The 26,088-nt window shown below is 39.0% G+C and overlaps 1 long non-coding RNA gene across 1 annotated transcript; it reads left to right on the forward strand.

The window, feature by feature from the left end:
• The first annotated feature begins 724 nt into the window (after positions 1-724).
• Positions 725-25,960, forward strand: LOC113600906 (uncharacterized). Its single transcript, XR_003422014.2, has 3 exons — positions 725-860; positions 9,477-9,688; positions 23,783-25,960. It is a non-coding gene; the product is annotated as an uncharacterized LOC113600906 (long non-coding RNA).
• The last annotated feature ends 128 nt before the right edge of the window (positions 25,961-26,088 follow it).

A 26,088-nucleotide genomic window follows, 5' to 3' on the forward strand; every position in this document is an offset into this window, starting at 1 on the left:
GTGGCTCCCCTGCCACTCTCCCTGCTCTGGACTCCCACTTCTCTTCTCAGAAAAATTCCGATTTTTCCCCCCTTCACGATCCCTCTTCAAAACATTCCTCAGGATTTCTAAGTGTGTCTTCATTGGTTATCTGAATGGCCCTCCTTCTAGGAAGGTAAGTTCACTTTCTTTCCTGAAGCACCTAGGAGGCATGATGACTGATATTCCTAAAAACAAAGCACACATGGCTTTGCAATCTCTCTGGCCTCCTCTCCATACTCTGGTCTCCTCCCACATAGGTCGCTTCCTCAACAGCTGCCCCTCTCCTCTGGATCACCACTCCAATGGTATTAGAGCACAGGTGACATACATGGTTTGTTCCTTTGGACCAGAGGGCGCCCCCCACTCCCCCATTTCTGGAGCACACTTCTCCCCTGAGGAAGGGGAGGGGGCTGTGGGTAGCTGGGCAGAAAAGCTGGCTCAGGGATACACAGGACGTCCCTGGTGTCTGGGTGATATGCTTCACCCAGCCCTGTCAGAGCCAATTGGCTAAACTTCTTTATTCACAGGTATCTTCTCCCAGGACCCTACTTCTTCCTTTCTGTCTGCTTTCCTTTGGGGACACTCGGTCCAGCAGAAGTGTCTAAATATCCGTTGGTTTCAAAGGTCCCTACAGGGTTCCTGCTCCGTCAGGTGCAACAAGAGATATGTCTGGATATTGCCGTCAGCTACAGTTAAGAACTTTCCCAATGTTCTATGACAGTTAAGAAGCAGTCTGCCTGGAGCATCAACAGCTGGCTTCTGGGTCAGAGGTCATGAGCTCTGAGGTTCCTCAGGTGTTGCCTGGATAAAAATGCCCTTTTACCTGCCTATAAAAAACTGTACGGTTTTCATTTTGAAGTATGTGTTCGGTCATATTCAGTACACTGTTTTGCTCTTTTCACAAAAAATCCTGACTTAAAGAATTCTAGGTATTTCTCTATGTCCATACATTGATTGGATAGACCTGAGGATGAGGTTCCCGGAGTTTAGGAGCCCATTGGGCAGCACTCTTGCCCTAAGGAGGCTGAATTCTGCAGGGGTAGAGTATTGACATTGGGCTGGATGGGAACAGATTGGGAAGCTGACTCAACCTAGGCAAAAACGGGGGTCATGAAAGGGTCAAAGTTCTGTCCTGACCTGCTAACAGATATGGGGAAGAAAAGGACATAATTTTTTTAACCTTATTTATTTTGAGAGAGAGAGAGAAAGAGAGAGAGAGAGAGAGAGAGAGAGAGAGAGAGAGAGAGAGAGAGAGAATGCACAAGCAGCGGAGGGGCACAGAAAGAGGGAGAGAGAGGATCCTAAGCAGGCTCTGTGCTGTCAATGAGGACGCCGATGCAGGACTCAATCCCACCAATTGTGAGATCATGACCTGAGCTGAAATCAATAGTCAGGCACTTAACCAGTTGAGCCACTCAGGTACCCTGAAAAGGACGTAATTTTTAAAACCCCTAAAAGTGAACCATTTTCTTCATCGTAGACCTATTTATTTTTACTTTGTTTGAGATATACAGCAGAAGGATACATAAAACTATCATTTAAATAATAATCATCAAGCAAACACCTCTTGATATATGTCTTCTATAAAGGCAGAATCAAGAATCTTTAAGTTGACTAATGGGAGAGGGTATGGGGCAAACAGGGGAAAAGGACAGGTAACAGCATAGTGGTGAGAGTTTGAGGTGAGTACTTAAGTCCTTTGACAACTAAAATAGTATTCGATTGAAATTCTACTGCTGATTCTTATCTTTTCCTTATGTAATGCACTGTTTAATAGTGTATGAGGTGAGTTTTAGAATCTGATGATAGGTCTTTCCTGTTTCGGGGAATTGGGTTGGGTTTTGGGAAATACTCTTGATCTCTCAAAATATCTGATGAGGATTCGTGGAGGAGTAACTGTGGTGATAATTTGCGAGAATCAGAACAGCTGGCAAGAGAGGAGTCTGGCTTTGAACTAGTCAACCCACTACAAACACACCTCCCACCTGCCCTAGAAAAGGCTCTGCTTACTCTTTGGCATTGCAGTTTTTGTTTGTTTGTTTTTTAAACACAGTCTCGAGATAGTTGTTCATTGGTTTTGCTACTGAAGAGCTGTTTGTTCTTATTCCACAGGGGTATTAGATTTCATGGTCTCTGCCTTCAAGTAAGGAAGGATGATGCCCGCTCACCACTTTGGCAGCCATTTTGTCCAAGTTAAGAGGCCCCTTAGTTACATTCCCAGGATTACAATCAAATACAGTGTATCTATATAAGAAAAAGAAGACACTGCAACCCGTTTTTTGTTTTGACATTCTAGGAATAAGCTAGCAATGCATCTACAGTTTTATTGTGGCTTTCTGGGCCACGATTTAGTTGGGAACAGGCACACCTGAGATTTGAGTGCAGTGCCTAAGACCCTGGGTGGGGGCGTCAGGGAAACCAGGAGTAAAATGTTGGCAAATATCCTTCCAATTATTTTTCAGGGTGCAAACCCACAGAGGCAAAATGAATTTATTTTTTCTTTTTATAAAAGTAGGACAATATAATTTGTGTAGTAATTTATGTTTTTAACTTAATTAATAGAAATGAATATATCACTTAATAGCAATCTGTAGCTTATAATGTCTACATCGTATTTTACTGTGTATATTTAACCAGCCTCCTACTGTTTATTTAGGTTGCTTTAAATTCTTTTTTTTTCTTTAATTGGAGTATAGTTGACATACAATGTTATATTTCAGGTATACAACATAGTGATTCCACAAGTTTATATTATACTACGCTCACCACAAGTGTAACTACCATCTGTGACCATACAACACTGTTATAATACCACAGACCATCATCCTTACATTGTACCTTTCATTTCTGTGAGTTATTCATTCCATAACTGCAAGCTCGTATCTCCCTGTCCCCTTCATTCATTTTTCCCATCCCCCCCACCCCCCCAGCCTCCCTTCAGGAAACCACCAGTTTGTTCTCTGTATGTATAGGTCTGTCTGCTTTTTCGGTTTGTTTGTTTATTTTGTTTTCTAGATTCTACATATAAGTGAAATCATATGGTATTTGTGTTTATCTGTGTGACTTATTTCGGTTAGCATAATACCTCCCAGATCCACCCATTCTGTCCCATAGTTAATTGTTTGCTTTTATGAATACTGCTGCAATTACTAATCTCACTTCTGATTATTTCATTAGTATTAAAGACAGGAATCTGGAATTTTCCAAACTGTTTGCGTATTTTAAAACGTTTTTCACAATAACTTCCAGAAGTTATCAACAAGGAAGAGAGAGCAATATTTTTGCACTGATGGTAATGACTTAGGAGAAAGAAAAACTGATACTTGGCAGAGAGGGCAGAAAAGCGAGAGTAGTGTCATTAAGGAGGTGAGAGCGTATGGGATCTTAGTGCCCAGATGGGTGTTGGGGGGGAGGCGATTTTAAATAGAAGCAAGGAGAACTTATCTCTGGTAGAGATCAGGAAGATAGAATATGTGGGAGAAGATGCTGGAAGGTTGACAGTGGGGGTAGGAAAGAGAAGTTCCGATTGCTTCGAGAAGTGAAAAACAAGGTCATGACTTAGAGTGAGGGGAGAGGAGATGATGAAGGTTTGAGAGAAGAAGATGGTAAAATAGAGTTGATTCTCATTATTTGTGGATTTAACATTTACAAATTCACCCATTTGTTAAAATTAACTTGTCACCCTCAAACATGCAGTCTTAGTGTTTTCATTTGCAGATATGTGCACACTCAGAGCTATGAAAAATTGTGGTCACCCAACATGTATGCTCCCAGCTGAGACTGACCAAGTTACACTGTGCTTTATTGTTTTAGCCCTCGTGCTATAAGAAAGTGACCTTTTCGTTGCCTATGTAGAGCCATACTTTTAGCACAAAATGGTGCTTTTGCTGTCTAAAATGCCCACCTGCAAGCATAGTGCTGAAATGCTGTCTAGTGTTCCTAAGAGCAAGGAGGCTGTGGTGTGCCTTATGGAGAAAATATGACTATTGGACAATTCAGGCATGAGTTATAATGCTATTGTCTCTGAGTTAAATGTTAATGAATCAATAATATAGATTCAGTAAGATGTCTTTAAATGAAAACACACAAAGAACAAGATTGTATGTGATCAGTTGATGAAAATGTGGCCAGAAGCTCGTAGCAACCTAACTCTGTATTTTTCCTAGGAGCACTGGTTCAGTATGCATTAGTTCACTGTTGCTGGTGACATCAGAGAACGTCACTGTAGCAAATAACAAGAATTGACTGTTTTGGAGCACCCGGGTGGCTCTGTTGGTTAAGCGTCCAACTTCGGCTGAGGTCACGATCTCACAGTCTGTGTGCTCGAGCCCCACGTCGGGCTCTGCGCTGACAGCTCAGAGCCTGGACCCCGCTTCGGATTCTGTGTCTCCCTCTCTCTCTGCCCCTCCCCTACTCATGCTCTCTCTCTTTCTCTCTCTCAAAAATAAATACACTTTAAAAAAATTTAAAAAAAGAATTGACCGCATTTGCCTCAAAGAATAGGAGAGTGAACGAAATAGGGAAGTTGGGCATCATAAAACAAGGGTTCATTTGACTTAAAATTAGAAATTTGAAGTAGGATCAATCAGCGTGATTGTGTGTTTTCCTCCAGGCATATTAGCTGTACAAAGACAGGTATGAAATAGGCAAACAGCTGGTATTAACTAGGGTTGTGATTCTGCCAAATGAATATGGTGAGTCCAGGCAGTAGTTGAGGGGTTGAGAATATATGCAAGAGAGTAGTTATGATAGTGCTCCTTGTGGCTTAACGTGTGTGTGTGTGTGTGTGTGTGTGTGTGTGTGTGTGTGTGTATTTTATTTATTTATTTTTCAGGATAGAGGGAGTCAGGCATTGTGTAGATTTACGTCTTTTTCAGTGTGGAATTCAGGATTTTAAATTTTCTGAGGGCAGTTTGTCAGGATTCAGATCCACGTTCCACCAAGTACTAGCAAGATAAGCTTGTAAATCTAGTGACTGTGTTGTGATTTGTTCAACCTCAGTGAAACAACTACTGGTAGAGTCGTATGGTATTTGCCACACTCAACAAAACTTTCTCCAGTGGATCGCACCACTATATTCGCCTATTGGAGCTTTGAAAAACAAAACCTTCCCCAGTCAAGAATTAGTAAATGGGAAGACTGGAACAATTTATGTTATCTAAAACCACCACGTTTTAAAGACTTGACCATGATATTTAATATGCCCGTATAAAAAAACTATTAGTGGTAATGGTACACGCGTGTTGATTAAAACTTGTTTTCCTCCAAACTCCAGAATTCCATGATATGTAAGAACAGAAATTTCACATAGGACAGACTTTTCTAGAGAATAGAGAAGTGCATATTTCCCAACCCATCTTTGAGGCCAGCACAATGGTGACACCGAAATCAGACAAGGACTGTGTAACCAAAAAAAATTATAAGACAACATCACTCATTTATCTGCATAAAAAATGCCAGGTATGATAAAAAGCATACTAAATTCAGCAATATAAAGAACAGAAACTACATTCTGACCAAGTTGGGCTTACCCTAGAGATGGAAAAGTGGTTACCATTAGAGAATCTCTAAATGTAGTTGATCATATAAATATAGAAGAAAAACCTACAAATACTTCAATAGGGGCACAGAGAGAATTCGGTAAAATTCTATACTCTTTCATGATTTAAAAAAAAAAGCTCTTGGTAAAGACATGGTAAGAAACAGAAGAGAACTTCCTTAATATGACTACAGTTAACTACCCAAAACCTACAACAGACATTAGAATCATCTCATTAGAAAATCAAGAACTCACTACTACCATGCCCTTTCTACATTATTCTGGTGGTCCTCGATAGAGTCATAAATCAAGAAAAAGAAACAAAGAATGCAAGGATTAGGAAGGAAATAAAATTGTCATTATTCACATCAGATTGTCTACATAGAAAACCCAAAACAATCTTTGCCTCAGCTATAAAATGTTTGTTTAAATGGACAGAAAAAACTACTTACATTTCTTGAAAAAAATTTTTTTTAAGGTTTATTTATTTTTGAGAGAAAGAGAGACAGACTGTGAGCAGGGGAGTGGCAGAGAGAGAGGGAGACACAGAATCTGAAATAGGCTCCAGGCTCTGAGCTGTCAGCACAGAGCCCTACGTGGGGCTCAAACTCATGAGGTGTGAGATCATGACCTGAGGTGAAGTCGATGCTTAGGGAAAAAATCAAAACAATAAAAATAAACTCAGTAAGACAACACAATTGAAGAGCATAGTATTGTTGCAAACTTTCAATAGCACAAATGGAATCATATTTATGTATCAAATTTACAACTCAGAGTTGATTTTCAACTGACCGAATGTTGACATTTCATGGGGTACTCCTCTAATATACATTGGGAATAATCTGTTTCTTGAAAGTTTGGCAGAACTTGCCCATAAAACCATGTAAGTTACACACACACATACACACAATGAGTTTGTGTAAAAACTGATGAAATTGAATAATGTCCGTAATCTAGTTGATAGTAATCTGCCAATGTCAATTTACCGATTTTGATATTGACCTACAGCTATAAAAGGTGCCACCCTTGGAGAAAGATGGGTAAATGAGCATGGGATTCTATTCCATTCTCTTTTGCAACTTTTTGTAAATCTAAAATTATTTTAAAATAGAAAGTTAAAAAGAAAATACATGGGCCTCTTATGAATGACATTTATTTTTTTTTATTTACTCATTTATGTCAAACAGATAGAAATCATGTAGCACTCATTTCTTAATCCAACTCATTGTTGCTCACGTTAACTAGAAATGGAGTCCCTTAAAAAAAACCTGTGTCAAAAAAGCAAAGCGTTCCACATTTGTGTTTCTCAAAGCTGGTGCTATGGAATTTGATCTCTGCAGTAGTAAGCTCATGAGTATTAATGGTTGTTGGCTAAAAATAACCCCCAGGGAGGTTACCTGGAGTTCTCTGTCATCCACGGGTGTAGAGGCATTTCTGCAACTGACTAGAAGAAACCTTTTTGTCATCTCTCTGGTCACAGTTGCACTAAGTGCACTCAGCCCACCATGTGGCCCTTCGCTTGTCATTTCAATGGATCACTGGGCAGCTGTTATAAAGGGAGTCTATCCAAAAACACCAGGATCAGAGACCACATTCAAGAGAAGCTCAAAGAGGAATGAATAATGTGAGGCTTTTAGTTATCATTGAATGTTATCCTTTATAAAGTTGAGAGTCAAAAAGGCTTTGAAAAAAGTCACCTTGTGAAATGACACAGTTCTATCCACTCTTTTTTTTTTTTTGAGGAATAAAGGGCTCAGTTTCATTAGGCAGTTTATTAAAAAAAAAAAAAAAACCTAATAGCTAGATATTTAAAGCCCCTGGGTTACTTTCAATTTTAAAAGTCTATTTCTAATGTTCTAAAGTTAAAAATGGCAGAAATATTTTTACACAGCTTTGTAATTTCTTTTTCTGCCATAGGTGTTCATGGGTGTCTCAGGCTGGTCCACCAGATAGATGTGCCTGAAATCCTTGCTCTGAAGAGATGTGCCACGGTGGTGGGAAAAGAAATCCAAGCAAGCACCAGTGGAGTATTCCAGGCTGTCAGAGGTCGCTGAGGTAGAAAGAATGAACATGATGCCCTGTGCCTCTCTACAGTAGGAAACTAATAGGACCAAGAGTTAACATGCTCTGAGGACAGTGCCATATTCTGAGGCAATCACCGACCTTCTGGTCGAGAGGCTCTTCTGTATATGGCCGGGGCTGGCCCAATCTTTCTTTCTTCAGTCTTCCACTGAGCTATCTTCTATTTTTTCTTCTCTTCATACAGAGAACTTCTCCTTAGATTCCTAGGAAGCGGGCCACTTGATGGAAGAAAATTGAGTAACTTCCTCCTTCATAGAGCATTTCAAATAATAATAATAATAATAATAGTAATTATTATTATTATTTTTAGTGTTGTCATGTACTTCATTAATATTAGGAAATGAATTCTAATGATTTTCAGATATTCCCTATCTTTATCCTGTAAATATATTATCTTATTTCCAATGATTCATCCTTGAGAAACAGGTGACATTTCATAGATAGATAAAGCAATGCTCACAGAAGACCAGGATCCTTATGTTCCATTGCCAAAGCACTAGGTTCTCAGGTTCTGTTTCCACCCTTGATTTGACTTGCATCATCTCCAGTTTCCACTTTGAGCTTAAAGGGATCTCTAATGATCCTGGATTCTTGCATCACTTATTTGAGAGGCCAGCCACTTGAAGCTGAGGAAATAGAAGGAGTAGAATCCCAGCAGACTCTGAAGAGTGACCAGCAGAAATTAACGCTGCTGGCTCTATCTTTACTGGACTTCAATTTAAAAAAGTGAAGATGTCTTTCTTACCAATTGAGGATCCTCTAACAGTGGTGTTTGAGTCCCTCACCATTATTGTACTCTGATGGCTGGACACGTAGTACTGAGCAAGGAGGTGGGACACAGGGATGGGAATAAGTGTGGCCCTATGTCCATGGCTCCCTTAGTCCCCTGTGAATGCGGCTACATATGATTATGCCAGGAGACAGCCTTAGCACGGCCCCAGACATTGTTCCAAGGGAGACACAACTGCCCAGAGTTGACCCTCCTGATGAAACCCACTGGCCATCCCTGAGCTAACAAAGGGATGAGTTACAGACTCATAGTGGCTGAGGGAGTAAAAGGACTTCAGAAATAATAGAAAATGATATTTTTAATGAGATAAAGTTAGAGAAAATCTACTGACAGCTTGCAGAATGTCTGAGAGACAAGTTAGTAAATGCGCCAGGGAAGTACATTTAGGAAGGGGAATTGTAGACAAAAGCCCTCTCTGTCTTGCCCTAGCATGTTAGATATTCACAGACCAAATAGAAACGATTTGCTAGTACTTGTTTGATCTCTGTTTTGTCAGTTTGGCTAACTGAGAACTGACTATGTGACAAGTCAGCTAATCGATATTTCTGTGTGCCTACTGTGTGTTAGAAACTTTGGTAGATAGTAACAGTAACTAAGAAGACGTATTATGTAATGCTGGATAATGAAAACCGTCGCTTCAACACAACGGCTATCATTTTTAGTGAGCGACATGGATTTTTTTCCCTGTCAAAAGTGTACATTTAACCCCAAATATAAGGCAGTATGCACAGCGGTTAAGAACACAGACTGTAGCCAGACTGCTCTCTGGCTCCAGTCCCGACTCTGCCACGTTATGGCTTTGTAACATTGGGTAGGTTTTTCAAACTTTAAAGATGAGGAGAATAATACCTACATTATACGATTAGTATTAAAATTAAATGAATTCATATTTGAATACCGCTTAGAACAATGGCTGACAAAGAGTACCATGCCAGTTTATTAAATAAATTTAAAAAAAAATCTCTTCTTTGTGTTAACAGGGAACAACTGTATGTATTATCAAATCTAGCTGAATTGCAACAGACATGATTATCTGTCTTTCAGTCAAAGAAACTAAGACCCAGAGAAAGAAAACATCTTGGCCAAGGATCCAGTCATTGGTGAAACTGATACTCATATCCATTTACATAGAATACTGCCCCAGAGAAACAGGCAGCAGCCATCAGCACTGAGACAAAGCCATCCGTAAGCAGAAAGATTACAACTTGTTGGAAGCTCGGATGATTAGTATTTTTTAGCAGTATTTTAAAATTAAGGTAAGTACATTTTTTAGACACAATGCTACTGTATACTTAATAGACTATAGCAGTGTAAACGTCATTTTTACACGCACTAGGAAGACAGAAAGATCTTTGGACTTGTCATGGTCACTTTATTGCGGTGGTCTGGAACCAAACTCACAATATCTCTGAGGTATGCTGTACAAAGAGCATAAGTGACACGATGGTGAAGCTAGAGGGGAGAACCACTAGATAATGGTTCAACCACTGGATAATGACACCCAACAGTGCCGATCTTTGGAGTATTTTCCCTGTTGTTTCATTCCACTGACTGAATTTGATTGTTTTGCCTCTAAGTCATTTTGTCTGCATGACCACAATTATCACAATAAAAATAGCAAACGTTCACCACCGATAAAAGTTTCTACATATCCCTTGCTTCAGGTAATCACCGATCTGCCTTCTTTAACAAAAGTAAATAGTTTATGGCTTGTTTACATTTTGTAGAATTTTACATAAATGGAATCATATAGTATGCACTATTTTTTAAAATCTGGCTTCTTTCATTCATAAATGTTTTCAGAATCATGTTCTTCCTTTTAATTGCAGAATAGTAACCCATTGCATAGTGTTATGGGTAGAATGTGTCTCCCCCCACCCCTCCCCATGAAAGATATGTTGAAGTCCTGACCTCTAGTATTTTAGAATGTGGCTTTCTTTGGAAATAGGATCAGCACAGAGACAATCAAGTTAAAATGAGGTTATTAAGGGTGGTCCCTCATCCGATGTGACTGGTTTCCTTATAAAATAAGAAACTTTGGACACAGAGAAATGCACAGAGGAAAAATGATGTAAGCACACAGGGAGAACATCAACTACAAGTCGAGAAATTCCTGAGGCTGCCAGAGGCTAGGAGAGAGGGCTGGAACTGATCTCTTTCAGAGCACGTAGAAGGACACCTTGGTTTTGGATTTCTAGCCTCTAGGACTGTGAAACAATAAATACCCGTTGTTCAGGACACTTGTTATGGCAGCCCCAAGAAACTAATACATCTGGATATACACTAATACATGTGGATCTAGACTAACACATACAGATATACAAAATGTGTGTTTGTCTCTACTAATAGACATTTGGGGTTGTTTCCAGTTTGGGGCTATTAACAAAAGCCCAAATGGCAGCTTTGTGTGGACATGTGTTTTCGTTTCTCTTGAGTATCTGAGAGAGGAAGGATGGATCCCATAGTAATTACATGCTTAACTTTTCCAAGTAACTACCAAACTCATTTCCAAAGTGACTGTACCATTTAAAAATCTGACCTATGAAAGGCAGCTCATGAGAGTTCTATTTCCTCCACATCCTTGCCAATATTCGGTTTGACCGGTCTGTTCAATTTTAGCCATGCTATTAGGTGACTAGTGGTATTTCACTGTGCTTTTAGTTTGCATTTTCCTAATAACTGATAATATTGAGCATCTTGTCATATGCTCATTTACTATCTGTATATCTTCTTTGGTGGAGCATCTATTCGTTTTTGCTTATTTTGCTGGGTTGTACATTTTCTTATTGCTGAGTTTTGAGTATTTTTATACGTTCTGGATATAAATTCTTTATTAATTTATAAATATTTTCAAACTTAAAAAAATTTTGACTTTATGTTTTGCACAATGTAATAAAGTATATTATAGTTCTGATGTAAAACCTACAGTTATAAAACTTCTAGAGGAAACCAAGGAGTGGACATTTGTGACCTTGGGTTAGGCAAGATTTCTTCATTATGACACCAAAAGCATGAACCATGAATGAACAAATTGATAAAATAGACCTTATCAAAATTAAAGATGTCTGCTCTTTAAAAGACTCTGTTTAAACTGATGGTTACTGAAGGAGAGATGGATGGGGAGATGGGTTAAATAGGTGACAGAGATTAAGGAGGGCACTTGTGATAAGCACTGGGTATTGTATGTAAGTGATGAATCATGAAATTCTACAAATCATGAAATTCTATGAATCGTGAAATTCTACACCTTTAACTAATATTAAACTGTATGTTAACCAAATGGAAATTATTTCATTTTTAAAAAATGTTTATTTATTTATATTGAGAGAGAGAGAGAGAGAGAGAGGTAGAGAGCAAGCAGGGGAGGGACAGAGAGAGAGGGAGAGAGAGAATCCCAAGCAGGTCCTACACTGTCGATGCGGGACTCAAACCCACAAACCATGAGATCATGACCTGAGCCGAAACCAAGAGTCAGATGCTTAACCAACACAGATGCCCCAGCTAAACAGAATTTAAATAAAAATTCAGAGACAAAAAAAGAGACTGTTTAAGGAATAAGAAGACAAACAACAAAATGAAAGAAAATATTTCCAAAATGCACATCTTGTACAAGACTTTTATCTATAATATTCTTGAAACTCAATAAGGAAATAGTGAACTCAATATTAAAAATGGACAAAGTATTTTTTCTTAGTCTGTAGCTTTTTCATTTTCTTGTTTTCTTCCAGAAGTTTAATAGTTTTAGATTTTACACTTAAATCTATGATTTATTTTGAGTTGATTTTTATAAATGGTATGATGTATAGATTGAAGTTCTCTCTCTCTCTCTCTCTCTCTCTCTCTCTCTCGCATAGGACATCCAATTTACCACTCACCTGCCTTTGTACCTTGGTCAAAAAATAGTTGTCTATACTTGTTGATATGCTCATATATATTTAGAATCTTCTTTTCTATTGATTTATCTTCATGCCAATTCCACACTGTCTTGATTACTTCTGTTTTATAATATCCTCGAAATAAGGAAGAGTTTGGGGCACCTAGGTGGCTCAATCAATTAAGTGGTTAGGTGTCTGACTCTTGATTTTGGTTTGGATAGTTACTATTACCGTCTTCAAGTTCATTAATCTTTATTTCTAATAATATCTAATCTGCTGTTAATACCATCCAATGTAGTTTTCATCTTAGACATTGTAGTTTTCATCTCTAGAAATTTGATTTGGATTTAAAAAATATCTTATGTCTCCACTTAAATTTCTGAACATGTATGATATGGTTATAATAACTTTTAATGTCTCTGCTAACTCTAACATCTATATCAATTCTGGATTGATTTTTACTCTCATTATTGGTTATATTTTTTTGCTTCTTTGCATGGCTGGTGACTTTTAAACTGGATTCCAGGTATTGTGAATTTTACCTTGTTATGTGCCGGACATTTTTGTTTTCCTATAAATATTCTTAATCGTTTTTCCTGGGATGCAATTAAGAAACAGGTTGGCCTTTTTGTGTCTTGCTTTTAAGATTTGTTTAGGTAGAATAAGAGCGGCATTTAACCTAAGGCTAATTATTGCTCACTACTGAAATAAGATACTTCTGAGTATTTTACTAGATGTTTCATGGGATATGAGGTTTCCCATTCTGGCTGGTGAAAAGAGGTCATATTTCTGGTCCTGTGTGAACTCCAAAGACTGTTTCCTCTGATCCTTCTGGGGCGGTTATTTGCTAACATCAAGTATTTTCGTCACACATATGCACTGAACAGTACTCTTGAGAATACTCAAAGGGGGTCCCCTGCAGATCTCTCCCATCTCTGTTATTTGTACTGCAAATGCTAGCCAATTTGGTCTCCATGGATGCTCAGCTTAATCTACTCAACTCAGGGAAACCACTGCAATCTGCTTTGGTTTCCACCCCCTGCATCATGGTCTAAGAACTCTCTTACAGAATTAAAAGGGATAATTTTAGAGCTCCCCTCATGTGTTTCCTGTCCCTTACAGATTGCTGTCCTCAATGGCCTGATATCCAATGTCTTGAAAACCCCTGTTGCTTATATTTTGCCCTTTTAGTGGTGGGTTTGTTTCCAAGAGATGGTGAAACTAGTTTCTTACTTCAACTTGGCTAGAACTGGAAGTCTTACATCCCAGATGTAAAAGGACTTCAAAAGGACTCAGAATTTTATAAGATTATATTCAAAATGTCTAGGATACAATTTAAACACATTTGATATGCAAAAAAGAGAAAATCTCAATAACTCATAAGGAAAAAACACTCAACAGCTGCCCACCCTGTAGTGATGTGAATCCTGGTGATCTAAATCCTCTAACAAACTTTAAAGCAACTATAATAACTGTTTCATGAAATAAGGTTGAACAATCTTGAAACAAATGGAAAGATAATAGTTCTCAGCAGGGAAAGAGAAGCTGTAAAAAATAAAATGGACATTTTAGAACTAAAAAAAGTAAAGTAATGATGACACAGAAAAGAATCTATAAACTTGAATAGAGCAATAGAAAACATCCAATTTGAATACCAGAGAAAAATTTATTGGAAAAAAAGCTAACAAAGTCTCAGGGACCTGTGGAATAGTATAAAAAGATACAAAATTCATGCCAGTTGAAACCTATGAAAGGAGAAGATGATGCAGAATAAAAATTTGAAGAAATAATGGCTGAAAACTTCCAAAATTTGGTAAAAGAGATAAGTTTACAGTTTCAAGAAACTTAATGAACGCTTAACTGGATAAACTCAAAGAAAACCATGCCCAGATACATCTTAATCAAATTGCTGAAAACCAACATTAAAAAAAAATCTTGAAAGCTTCCAGAGAAAAAAATTACACACTACATTTGAATGACTGTGGATTTTTCATGAGAAACAATAAAGGACAGAATAAAGGGACACAACACTTTAAAAGTAGTAGAAGAAATGAACTGTCAACCCAGGATTCTCTATCCAATAAGAATACCTTTGAAGAATGAAGGAATAATAACAACAGTCTGAGTTGAAAGAAAACGAAGAGAATTTTAGTCAAAAGCATTTCTTCTCTAAAACAAATGTTAAAGGAAGAACTTCAGGAAAAAAGGAAATTGTACCATAGGGAAACTTGGAACTTTAGGCATGAAGGAAGAGCAACATAAGTGGTAAACGCCTAGGTACATATGACAGATTATTTTCTCCTCTACATATGGAATACGTATGTACATGTGTTCTCTGGAATACATATGATGATACAAAGCCAAAATTATACTATTGCCTGGGTAGGTTTTACTGTATGTAGATGTAATACATATGACAACTACAAATACAACATAAAAGGGGGAGGATACATTTTCTACATTTAACCCCAAGAGGTAAAATATTAATTTTAATCGACTATAAAAAGGGACATATGTATGTAGCAATGACTAGACCAACCACACAAAGGGATAAAGACAAAAAGAGAGTAGATAAATTAAGATGGAATATAAAGTTAAATATTTCAAACATTTTCACAAAAGGGGAAAAGAGGAATACAAAATAGAGGGGGAAAAAACAAAATAATGGCAGACTAAAACACCAACTTATCAATAATTACATTAAATATAAATGGTCTAAGCACACAAAATAAAAGACAGCAATCATTAAGTTGGACAAAAAACTAAGACTCAAATATGTGTTGTTGAGAAACCAACCCACTGAAAACATCTTGATATAGATAGGTTAAAAGTGAAAAGAAAAATGTGTAATGTGCAAACACTTAACGAAAGAAAGCTGGATTGTCTCTATTAATGTTAAACAAAGTAGACTTTAGAACAAGGAAAATTACCAAGAGGCATCGTTACGTAATAAGAGGGTCAATTCACTAAGAAGACATACAATCTTTTATATGTATGCACACACAGAAAACCAAAACAAAACCCAAAAAATGGTATTAAAATACAATTGGAAGAACCGCAAGGAGAAATAAACCTACAATTATAGTTGGAGGCTTTCAGTTTTGTCTTTCAGTAACAGAACAAGTAGACAAAAACATTACCAAGACCATAGAAGACCTGAACAACACCATCCCACCAAAGAATAGCAGAATACACATTTTTTTCAAGTGCACAGGAAATACTTATCAAGACAGAACATATACTGGGTCATAAAAACAACCTTAACATATGTAAAAGTATTAAAATCTTTCAAAATATATCCTCTAATCAAAATGCAATTAATCTAGAAGTCAATAACAACAATATCTGGAAATCTCCCAATTCTTAGAAATTAGATAATAATCTAGATAAGAAATTAGATAATAAACAATCCATGGGCTGGAGACCAAGTATCAGAGTGAAAATGAAAATACAACATATCAAAATTGGTGAGGTAAAAACTACAGTAGTGTTTAGGGGAAAATATGTTATTAAATGTATATATGAGAAAAGACAAGAGGCCCCAAGTTAATGATATAATTCTTCTTTAGGGAACTAGACAGAGAACAAACTAAACCAAAGTTATCAGAAAAAAGTAAATAATAAAAGCATAAATCCATAAAATTGAAAACAGAAAAGAAATAAATACCAGAAATTGACTTTTTCAAATGTTCAATAAGAATGGTAAAACTTTGTACAGATTAACCAGAGAAGGAGAGAAAGAGAGAGAGGGAGAGAGAGGGAGAGAGAGAGGGAGAGAGAGGGAGAGAGAAAAAATTATAAATATCAGGAGGGGAAAAGATGGTATCATTACAGACCCAACATATGTTAAAAGTATACTAAGGGAATATTATAAAGAACTCTACCATAAGAGACTCTTAAATATAGAGAAAAAACTGGGGGTTTGATGGGGGGGGTGGGAGAGAGGGGAAAGTAGGTGATGGGCATTGAGGAGGGCACTTGCTGGGATGAGCACTGGGTATTGTATGGAAACCTATTTGACAATAATATTAAAAAAAAAAAAAGAACTCTATGCACATACATTTAACAACTTCAATGAAATAGAAACTCCTCTGAATACACAAACTACCAAAACTCACCGAAGAAGAAATAATTTGAATAGTTCTATGTTTTTTTTTAATTTTTTAAAATATTTATTTATTTTTGAGACAGAGAGAGACAGAGCATGAACGGGGGGAGTGCCAGAGAGAGAGGGAGACACAGAATCCAAAGCAGGCTCCAGGCTCTGAGTTGCCAGCACAGAGCCCGATGCGGGGCTCGAACTCACGGACCGTGAGACCATGACCTGAGCCGAAGTCGGACGCTTAACCGACTGAGCCACCCAGGCACCCCAGTTCTATGTTTTTTAAGGAAATTGAATTCATAGTTAGGTAGCACAGATCAGTATGGACAAGAGAAAAATAATCAAGACTAACTGATGTAGGCTCCTTAACTTCCCTCTGCTGAGGAATGAATATACTGGTCTCTCAAATCTAAGATTTTGGTTGTTAACTTATTTGATGAAGGGTGTTGAGTAGTGGGTTGAGAACGACAGGTTTTGAGCAAATGTCTTGAAATAGGAGAGTGATATGATAAACGGTTCCTAAGGTCTTAATTTCCTTAAAGTAAGGAGTTTTTGGCAAATTGTTTTTGAATTGGTATCTACTTAGAATAGTTAGCCTCTGAAAACAGGGATAATGACCAGGGGGACGTGACAGAAATGTGGTGGTAAAGATTTGATCTAGGCAGGCAGTTTTCAACAATGAATGTAAGGGATAAATCTAAGAACTGGTACAGTTTATATACAACTGCATGTTTGTTTTAATTTTTCTCTAAGTAAGGTATTTTTCTATATAAGATAACACATAGCTATGCTTTTTGGGTAAAAGGCAATACATATTAACTAAGCACTTCTAAAGCATCTGGAAAAAGCTGCCTAATTCAATACCCTTTCCCTCATCTGTTCTAGACAGTTAAACATGTTTTGGACTAGCCGAATTTCCACAATACTTTTTTTTTTTGACACTAAAATGGCTGAAAACCCTAAAATAGAGACAGAATAACAAGTATTACTTCTGTTAAAACAAATACAGAATTTAAATACACAATTGAGCTACTTCTGTTTATGTGTTTTAACATTTAAATCTTCTTATCCTATACAATAATTGAAACTGCCCAAAGAAAAATAACCAATTTGAGACTGAATAAAACGAGGCTGGTGGTCTCAGGAACAAGCATATTAGTCAAGTAGCGTTGGCAAAATCCACTTTTGTGTGTAATTTTGAGAATAAGCCTTTAGGTCAGCATTGAGTTGTGCCGAGAGCTAAAACAACGTGGCCAATGAGAACAGCTCTTGTGTGATGTTCTCAGTTTCTAACTTTATCCCCATCTGTTTGAACATTCCTGCAGTGGTGCCCAGAACAGCTTGTTGGTAACAATGAGGCAGTTTCAAGGGGCACATTTTTCTAGAGACCAAATGATCTTCAAAACACTCAAGAGAAAATCAAGGTGGTCTTCTAAGCTCTTGGTATTCTAAGTTTTGTTCGTGGATCGGAAGTACGGACATATCCAGAAGCTATGCTGGAAATACAGTATCTCAGCCCCAACACCCCGCGCCCCCCCCCCACCACTATGATCTATTGAATCAGAATGTCCTGTCATTTCATCAAGACTCCCAGGTGATATTACAACTCGAGACAATGTGTTTTAAGCTCTTGGAACAGGTTTTGTTGGGAGATGAAAGGTTTACATATTTTAAGAGACAAGTGCTGATTCTTTAGGTGAGGGTTTTGGCACTGCAGCTATGTGACTGAACAGCATGCAGGGACAATACAGAAAAGGAAAAGGCCTCTCCTGGCAATGACGCTCAGAAAACTAACCTCCTATGGCACAGCAGAGTTCCTGGAGGTCCTCAGAACGCTTATCAAGTTTTAAGGCAAGAGTTTCGGTATCAGGCAAGTGGTATTAATGCTTTCCTCATGTTTAGACAAATCCACCTGTTTTTATAAGTATGCATTTATGAATTAATAAGCATGTACAAGAGGTCAATCTTCCAGCACTTTCTCAGACCAAGAGAAAATAATTATCTGTAAACAGTCTGATTTTGTAATCACACAAAAAACATCTCCTTCCTGCAGCAGGGACACAGGGTGGGAAGGTCCAGTTTGTAATTCACAACCTGGAGAGGGGCTGAGTGCTATACTAGGGTCCAAATTCGGTCTTTCTCCAATTTCCAAAGCACAATCCTGGCCCGAACCTCTGGACACACAGAGAACTCTGCCAGTAACAGTCTGTGCAGGATGAGGAAATCCTTCCTTTGTCAGTCTCTGGCAGTCAGGACCCCTCTGCTTCATTTCAAGATTAATTTTCTAGCTAAATCTTTGTACTCCTCGTTCTCAAAGATCTTTATGAGGAGAACAGACAGATCTGGAAGGTCTAGATGAGCTTGACCAAGTGATTTCACACATGGATGGAGCACAGAGCTAGGCTTGGATGGGGTGGAACTCTCTTCCTTTGTTTCTCCCTTTGGATGTCTGTGTCCCCTCCTGCAACAGCTACTTTCATGACCTTTCGTTGGCTCATTAATGGGTTTCCATTTAGAAATGAGAATATAAGCGATATCTAAATGTCCAATAATAAGGGTGTTTTAACCATCTGCTTTTATTGATTTGATCGTTCACCCTGTCATTTTGGGACTCTCTTATGGTGCCGTGCTTGGATATTTAAAATGTTCTTCACTGAATCATTCTCAAAGCTTCTGGAAAGTCCAACAATGAGTTACCACATGGAACCTTCACAGAATCCCCAGAATGCAATGTCCTGATACTAGGAACAGTAAAGAACAGGGAGAGGGATACTGTCTCGGAAGCCAGACACGTGGGTGTTGGCACCTTAGCTCTGTCACACCTAGCTGTGCCACCTTGGGTAAGTTTCCTAAGCCTCAGTGAGCCTCCGTTCCTCACTGTAATAGGGGAAAAATAGTACCTACTGCGGAGATTCTGTGAGGATTCAGAGAGAGAAGTGTAGATCACTTAGCGAGAAACACAGGCACTTAGTAAAGAATCAAGAGGATTATGCTCCCTTTTCCTTTGTATTGTGAATATTTTAGTGTGGTTTCCCTAGAGTATGGAGCCTGAGTCAAAACTTAAGTGCCAAAGTTTTGCTGAGGGGGTGCGATACAGGGAAGCAAGAGTGAAGGAACCAGGTAAGTGAGGTAGGGGATGAGAGAAAGCAAGGGCAAAGGAGTGCATTCCAAGCTGTCCAGATTACCTGGAAACTTAGCTGGTTGCTCAGACAACTCCAGAGAGGGGAAAATGGAACCACTAGATCCCGGAACAGTCTCTTAGGGAGGAGAGAGGAAGAAGAATCTGTTGGCTGCTTCCTATCTCCTCTTCCTCACTGAACAAAGTCTCCCCCTCTCTCTACCACTGGGGTGTAACTCTCTAACATGTCTGGGTTATTTTTTCCACAAGAGCAGTGGCATTTAGCTAGCGAAAGGGCACGAGCCAGCAACATTTTATGCCTGCCTTTCTGCACACTGCCTTCTGAAAGGCCCATCCTGGAAAGCCGGTGGGAAGGGGGCGGGGAGGGGAGCTTAGGAAGCTTCTGGCATCTGTACTTCAGCAGTGACGGCAAAGCACAAGGGCAGGAAAAGACAGCCCCGTAGTGTGAGGTCAGAGGTATGAGATGAGGCGGGTTTGGTCCTGTTTCTAGCAACATGGGAAACCCAAAGCAGCTGCTTGCTGAGGCAGGGCCAAGTGCTGGGGAGCCTGGTGCAATGAGAAGTCAGCCTCCATCAGGAGGGCAAGGACAGAGGTCGGGCAGCTTCTCTTCAGTAGATTCACATCACCTCTCCGCCCTGACAAGAGTGCCATTGGCGCCAAGCGATCTTCCTGGAGGGTCATCTGTTTCCCCAAGCAGGCGACATAGCCAAGCAAATCTGAGAAGTGCATAAATCGGGTCTGGTATTACGAGAACAGGATACGGCCTTTCAACAGCGTATGAACGCAAAGGGAATGCAACAGTGGCTCACTGCACAGATCTGACCCGGCTTAAGTTTATTTTTAGGGCCCCTCTGGTTAAAGCTCAGGAGAAGGGTTGGGTTTAGAGGCCTTGATTTGCAGAGTTAGCTTGTCACCTGACTTCAGAGTCCACGCTCAATCACGTAACTGTGCCTACTGCCCCGGCACAGCTGTGCACCAAAACTGGGGCACTATCATCGGCCAGCACGCGCAGAGATGAGGCCTCATGTCTCAGTGCACCTGCAGTGACAGAACCAGGGGCCGCAGAAGGCACTGAAAACCCAAGAAAAAAGAAAAGGCTTTAGCAACAGAGAACCAAGAGAGAAATCAAGAAATTGAGGAATGTACTTGTGATGAGCCGTGGGTGATGTATAGAATTGTCGAGTCACTGTATGGTTCACCTGCGGCTAATGTAACAAAATAAAATAAAATTAAAAATTAAATACATTAAAAAAAATGTTACATAAAAAAATGAAGGAAAACGAAAGTTGCAGGTTGAAGGGAGTGACCATCAGTTTCAGGGGATGCCAGGAAACCAGCCCAGTAGAACAGGAATAAGAAACAACATAATGGAGACCAGAGCAATTTCTGTGGCATGATGGGGGCTGGGAATATTGCTAAGGACTGAGCACCGTGCAACGGAAGTGAGGAAACAGCTGGTATTTTTTTTTTCCGAAAGTATTTTCTACTTAACGAGTGTCAGAGAAGCAAACGAAGGAAAGTTATGGTAGCTCGAGGAGAAGCAGGGTTGACGCGAGGTATGTATATATTTTAAATACCATTTATTTATTCATTTATTTCATCCATCCTGATATCATTGGGTTGTTCCCAGTTGTTGACAATTAGGAATAGTGCTGCTACAAATATTCTTGTAAATGTCTTTGGGAACATGCGTGTGCCTGTTTCGGCTGAACGTATCTGTAGGCATAGTGATAGTGCATTTCTACATTCATTGGTAGCACAGTTTATTGATATTTCAGTCAGATCATGTTAATCAAACCATCTGAAATCTCACTGTGTATGTGTGTCTGCTTGCTCTAAAAATTACTGGTAGTGGTATGCCGAAACCCACAGCACATTATTGATACGTGTTTCCTCTTTTGCTAATTTTTGTTGTCTATATTTAGAAGAATACGCAAATTTAGAATAGTCTCTTTAAGCATATACAGATTTAGACTACTTTATATCTTCTTGGTAAATTGAACTTTTTCTCTCTATAAAATGTCCTTTTCTTATTTCTCGTAATATTTCTCATCTCAAAGTTTTCTTTGATATATTTTGCTTAGGGTTTGGAAGGAATCTATTTTTTCTATCTTTTTATTAATAATATCTTATAAGATTTTTTTTAATGTTTACTTATTTTTGAAAGAGAGAGCGATAGAGTGACAGAGTGTAAGTCGGGGAGAAGGGCAGAGAGAGAGGGAGACACAGAATCTGAAGCAGGCTCCGAGCTGTCAACACAAAGCCTGATGCAGGACTTGAACTCACAAACCGTGAGAACATCACCTGAGCTGAAGTCAGAAGCTTAACCAACTGAGCCACCCAGGCGGCCCTATGTTACAGTATCTTTATATTCTTACATGTAAGATGTGTTTATTATAATCAGAATATAGTTGTTGTTTTTTTTTTGATCCCAACTCCTTGGATCAAATTTTCCCATTTGTAAAGTATTTGCATCTGTTTATGCTTATTACAATGATCTAGATGCAAGGTATTTTTTAAGGTGGTGGCAGCATTTGTTCTACTTGCAGGCAGAGGGGAAAGAAAAAACTAAAAAGGTTGAAAATATAAGAGAGGGAGAAGAAAATGATGACTGATGGGTTGTGTTCTAGAGTGGATGGATGGCAATGATATTTGGAGTCGAGAACATAAGACAAGGGGTGGTCTTATAGAGGAAGCTGGGGAGGATTGGTACAGATCTATGTTTGGGGGTGGTATAAAAAGATGTTTAGGAAGATTGTCTTTGTTGGCCTCTATTTTTCTCCCAAGGTGGGAACAAGGTCTGCTAAAATATCTGCAAACAGAGCTAAGAGGTTTGGGGACATGGAAAGGTTCTGCCAGTGCCACTATGGTCTATGGAAAAGAGAGGGTGACAGTGAGAGAGAGAGGTGTTTGGGAAGTGAGGAACAGTCCTCTGGGCAACCATAAAATCCCGCCCCAACTAGCTGTCTACTTGATTTTCCAGGGAGTCCCCAAGTCCTACGTCCTTCTAGGTCCACATTGCCGCAGCTCTGAGGGATCGCTTTCCCAGATAGTGCTAATGCTGTCGTTCCAGTTGGAATAAAACCCTGGAAGGAGTTTATGTGGAATGGCAGAAAGAAGGACTTTTTCATTCATCTCCCTGATTTCTGTCTTATGTGTAATTCGATTTGATCTGCCTTTTTTTTTTCACACAAGCTGGTACCCCTGTATGCCCTATAGTATAATCTTCCTTCTATGTAGACTGTGGTTCACTTAATAGGTCACACGCATGTGTACACAGCGTGGTGAGATGGCCAGGGAGCCAATGATGCTGGAAAGCTTGTGATTCACTCATACTGACCTCTTCTTGGCTTTACGTTTTGCTGGCTTTTGCTTTCTCAACTCTTGAATCCTTAGCATAAAATCCTCGCTGCTTGGTGAGACAGCAGGACCCGGTGGTTAAGTCCAGAGGCTCTGAAATTACATTCCCTAGTTTCAAAACATGACTCCATCCTTTACAAACTGTGTTATCCTGAGCAAGTTCTTGACCTTCTTGAACTTGTTTCTTTATCTGTAAAATGAGGATAAAAGGGTATCATCCTCACAGATTTTTCATGAGGACAAAAATGGCATACGTGTTGTGATGATAGGTTTAAGCTGTCACCTTGGTTACACCATAATTGAATACACAGCTATTCAATTAAATACTACATCTAAGGGTTGCTGTGAAGGTATTTCATAGATGTGGTCAACATCTACAATCCAATGGCATCAAGTAAAGGAGATTATCCTCTACAACCTGAATTGGTGGCATCCAATCGGTTGAAAAGCCTTAAGAGAAACACTGAGATTTCCTGAGAAGAAAGAAATTCTGCTTCAAGATGGCTGCATCAGCTCCCGCCTGAGAGTCTCTGGCCTGCTGGCCTGCCACAGAGACTTTGAATTTGCCAGCCTCACCACTGTGTAAGGCAATTCCTTAAAGTAGATCTCAATTGTACACATATCCCACTGGTTCCGTCGCTCTGGACAACCCTAATGCATTCGTGCAAAGCAGTTAGCACGGTGCCTTGTTCATCACAGTCCCCACAAAGCATAGACCTATCATTATGATTTTCTGCATATGTGTTTAATATAGGGAATGCTTTCTAGAAACATGGGCTGCTGGGGGTCATCCCTATGAAAAGGCGATCCTGACAGTTATTCATTCTTGTCATACTTCCTGAAGTTGAGACATGTCTCTGTTCCATTTTTCCAGCGCAACGACGTGATGAGCTCCATAATGTCTTAGGTCTTGCATGGCCCTCTACGTGGCAGCTGATTTTCACTTTTGCTTCTCTGACATTCTCCTGGGAAGGCCACTAGCCACTCAGCCTGCACTTCACATCACCTTGAAGCTGTTCCATGAGGCTTTGCAGCAGCCGAGGCACTGTCACCTGCGTACCCTGTTTAGTTTTGTCAGAGTTGAACCACAAGAATATACAATAATGGGAGAGAGACCAAAGAGTTAAACCTTATTCAGACTGAGCAAAGCGCCTTCTGGGAAGCTGGTTCACTGGCTAAGAATACTCTATGTCCTATACATGATACTCTATGTACTGTACTCATTGTACATAAGGAAACAGGTTTTTTGTAGGTCAAAAAGGTTGAATGTTGGTAATTTCATATGCTTCACCGTATAATTATACTCTGACTTGCTATAATGGATTTATAGAGTCTCTATTTTTAATAAAAATATTTCTGTGCTATATAGGGCAGTGCTCAACAACATATGTGTATAATTCATGTTGCTATTCTTAGACTTTTAGTTGTAGCAAAAGATCCAGATCTTGGCCTTAATACTTTCCTGGGGTTGGTGTCGGTTTCTTGGAGAAATGGGGAGGTGGGCTAAGCATGGAGGCTGGGTGTGCTCTCTCATTATTGACATCACAACAGGCAGTTTGCAGCATAAGTCTCCAGCCCAGAGTGTCCTCACTGAGCCATTTGTTTGCTCTAGCTGACCCAGATATTACAGTGGGGATAGATGAGTATTAGGTGTCATATTATGAGCTCTTCTCCGCCAGTAAGCTATTTTCACTATATTGGGGGTTTTCAGTACAGACAGCACCAAAGATGGGAGCAAAATGCTAAGTAATGCTATGTACACACACATGGGGTTTTGGAAAGGAGAAAGATGCCGAATGTTACTTAATTAAAAGATGAAAAAAATCCTGTCTCATACTTCACATCATCTACATAAATAAGCAAAGCGCCATGTACTTCATGAATGAGCAATAAAAATATGAACTGAAGTGTGTCATAGAGTAGTATGAAGGCCTTGACTTTAGAGCTGGATTAACTGGGTTTGAATCCTAGGTCTGCCACTAAATAGTTGTATAGCCGTGGGCAAGTTAACCTCCTTGTGATTCAGTTTTTTCTTCTGAAAAATGGTGATGGAAACAATCCTCTATCTTAAAAGGTTGTGGCGGGGTATTTGTAAGCTATAATGTCTATTCTATAAAAAGCATGGTATATGCTGACTATTATTATTATTAAGTGAATGACTTTTAGTACATAGGAGAAGTTTAAAGTTCAAATTGTGAAAAAAGGTCCAGAGTGGGGTGCCTGGCTGGCTCAGTCAGTGGAACATGCAACCCTTGATCTCCGGGTCATGAGTCTGAGGCCCATTTTGGGTACAGAGATTGCTTAAATATTTTTTAAAAAATTAAAATTCAAACTGAGTTACAAAGCAGCATTAAAATCCTCAAAATCCAACAAGTCACAAACTGCCCAAACTCCAGAAACTCCAGTTTTTTTCTTCCTGTATTAGAATGGTATGCTATTAATTACTGTGTGCTATTATGTAGGTCATAGGCCAGACTGGATCTCTTGTCTCTTGATTTAGGAAGACTTTTGTTGTATTTATTTCTTCTCTATCCCATTTCTTCCTCCTGGTATTTGATACACCCTTGCCAAACGTCTTAAATGGCTTATGCAATCATTTCTCTCCCTAATAACCGATGACCATGGCATTGGTATTGATCACTAAGAACAGCCAATAAGATAACCTGACCAATACATCCACATCTACTTCCTGAGTTTCAAATTGAAGACTGGGTGTATTTTGTCCACTGTGAGTTAAAAATGAATGTATTTTGCTCTCATATTGCTATGTGGCATTTTAGAATTCAACTGTTTGTAATCAAAGGAAAGCACTGTTCCAAACTACCAGCTTCTCTGAATGCTATACCTCATGGGAATTCAGAGAAACCCTAAGCATCTTTATCAGTTATTTTCAAAAGATTTATCGGAGGAAGCTTGGCATCTTAACACTGCATGATTTTTCTCGCTGCTCTGAAAACTTCATTCAGATTCACCCCAGAGCCACTGAACTTGCATCAAAAAATTCAGCCTTAGAGCAGAGAAGTGGCCTTTTCAATAAAAGTGATAAAAATAACCTAAAATTTCCAGGGTGCCTTTCTTCTCAAAAACTCATAAAGCCTTTACACAATTCGGTAGAAGGATTTTTATCCCAGAAGGGTTTCTTTCCTTAGGTGGCATTTGATTGGTAAAGTTTCTCAAAGT

Source organism: Acinonyx jubatus, chromosome A1, assembly GCF_027475565.1.
Source record: "Acinonyx jubatus isolate Ajub_Pintada_27869175 chromosome A1, VMU_Ajub_asm_v1.0, whole genome shotgun sequence".
Lineage (NCBI taxonomy): Eukaryota > Metazoa > Chordata > Mammalia > Carnivora > Felidae > Acinonyx > Acinonyx jubatus.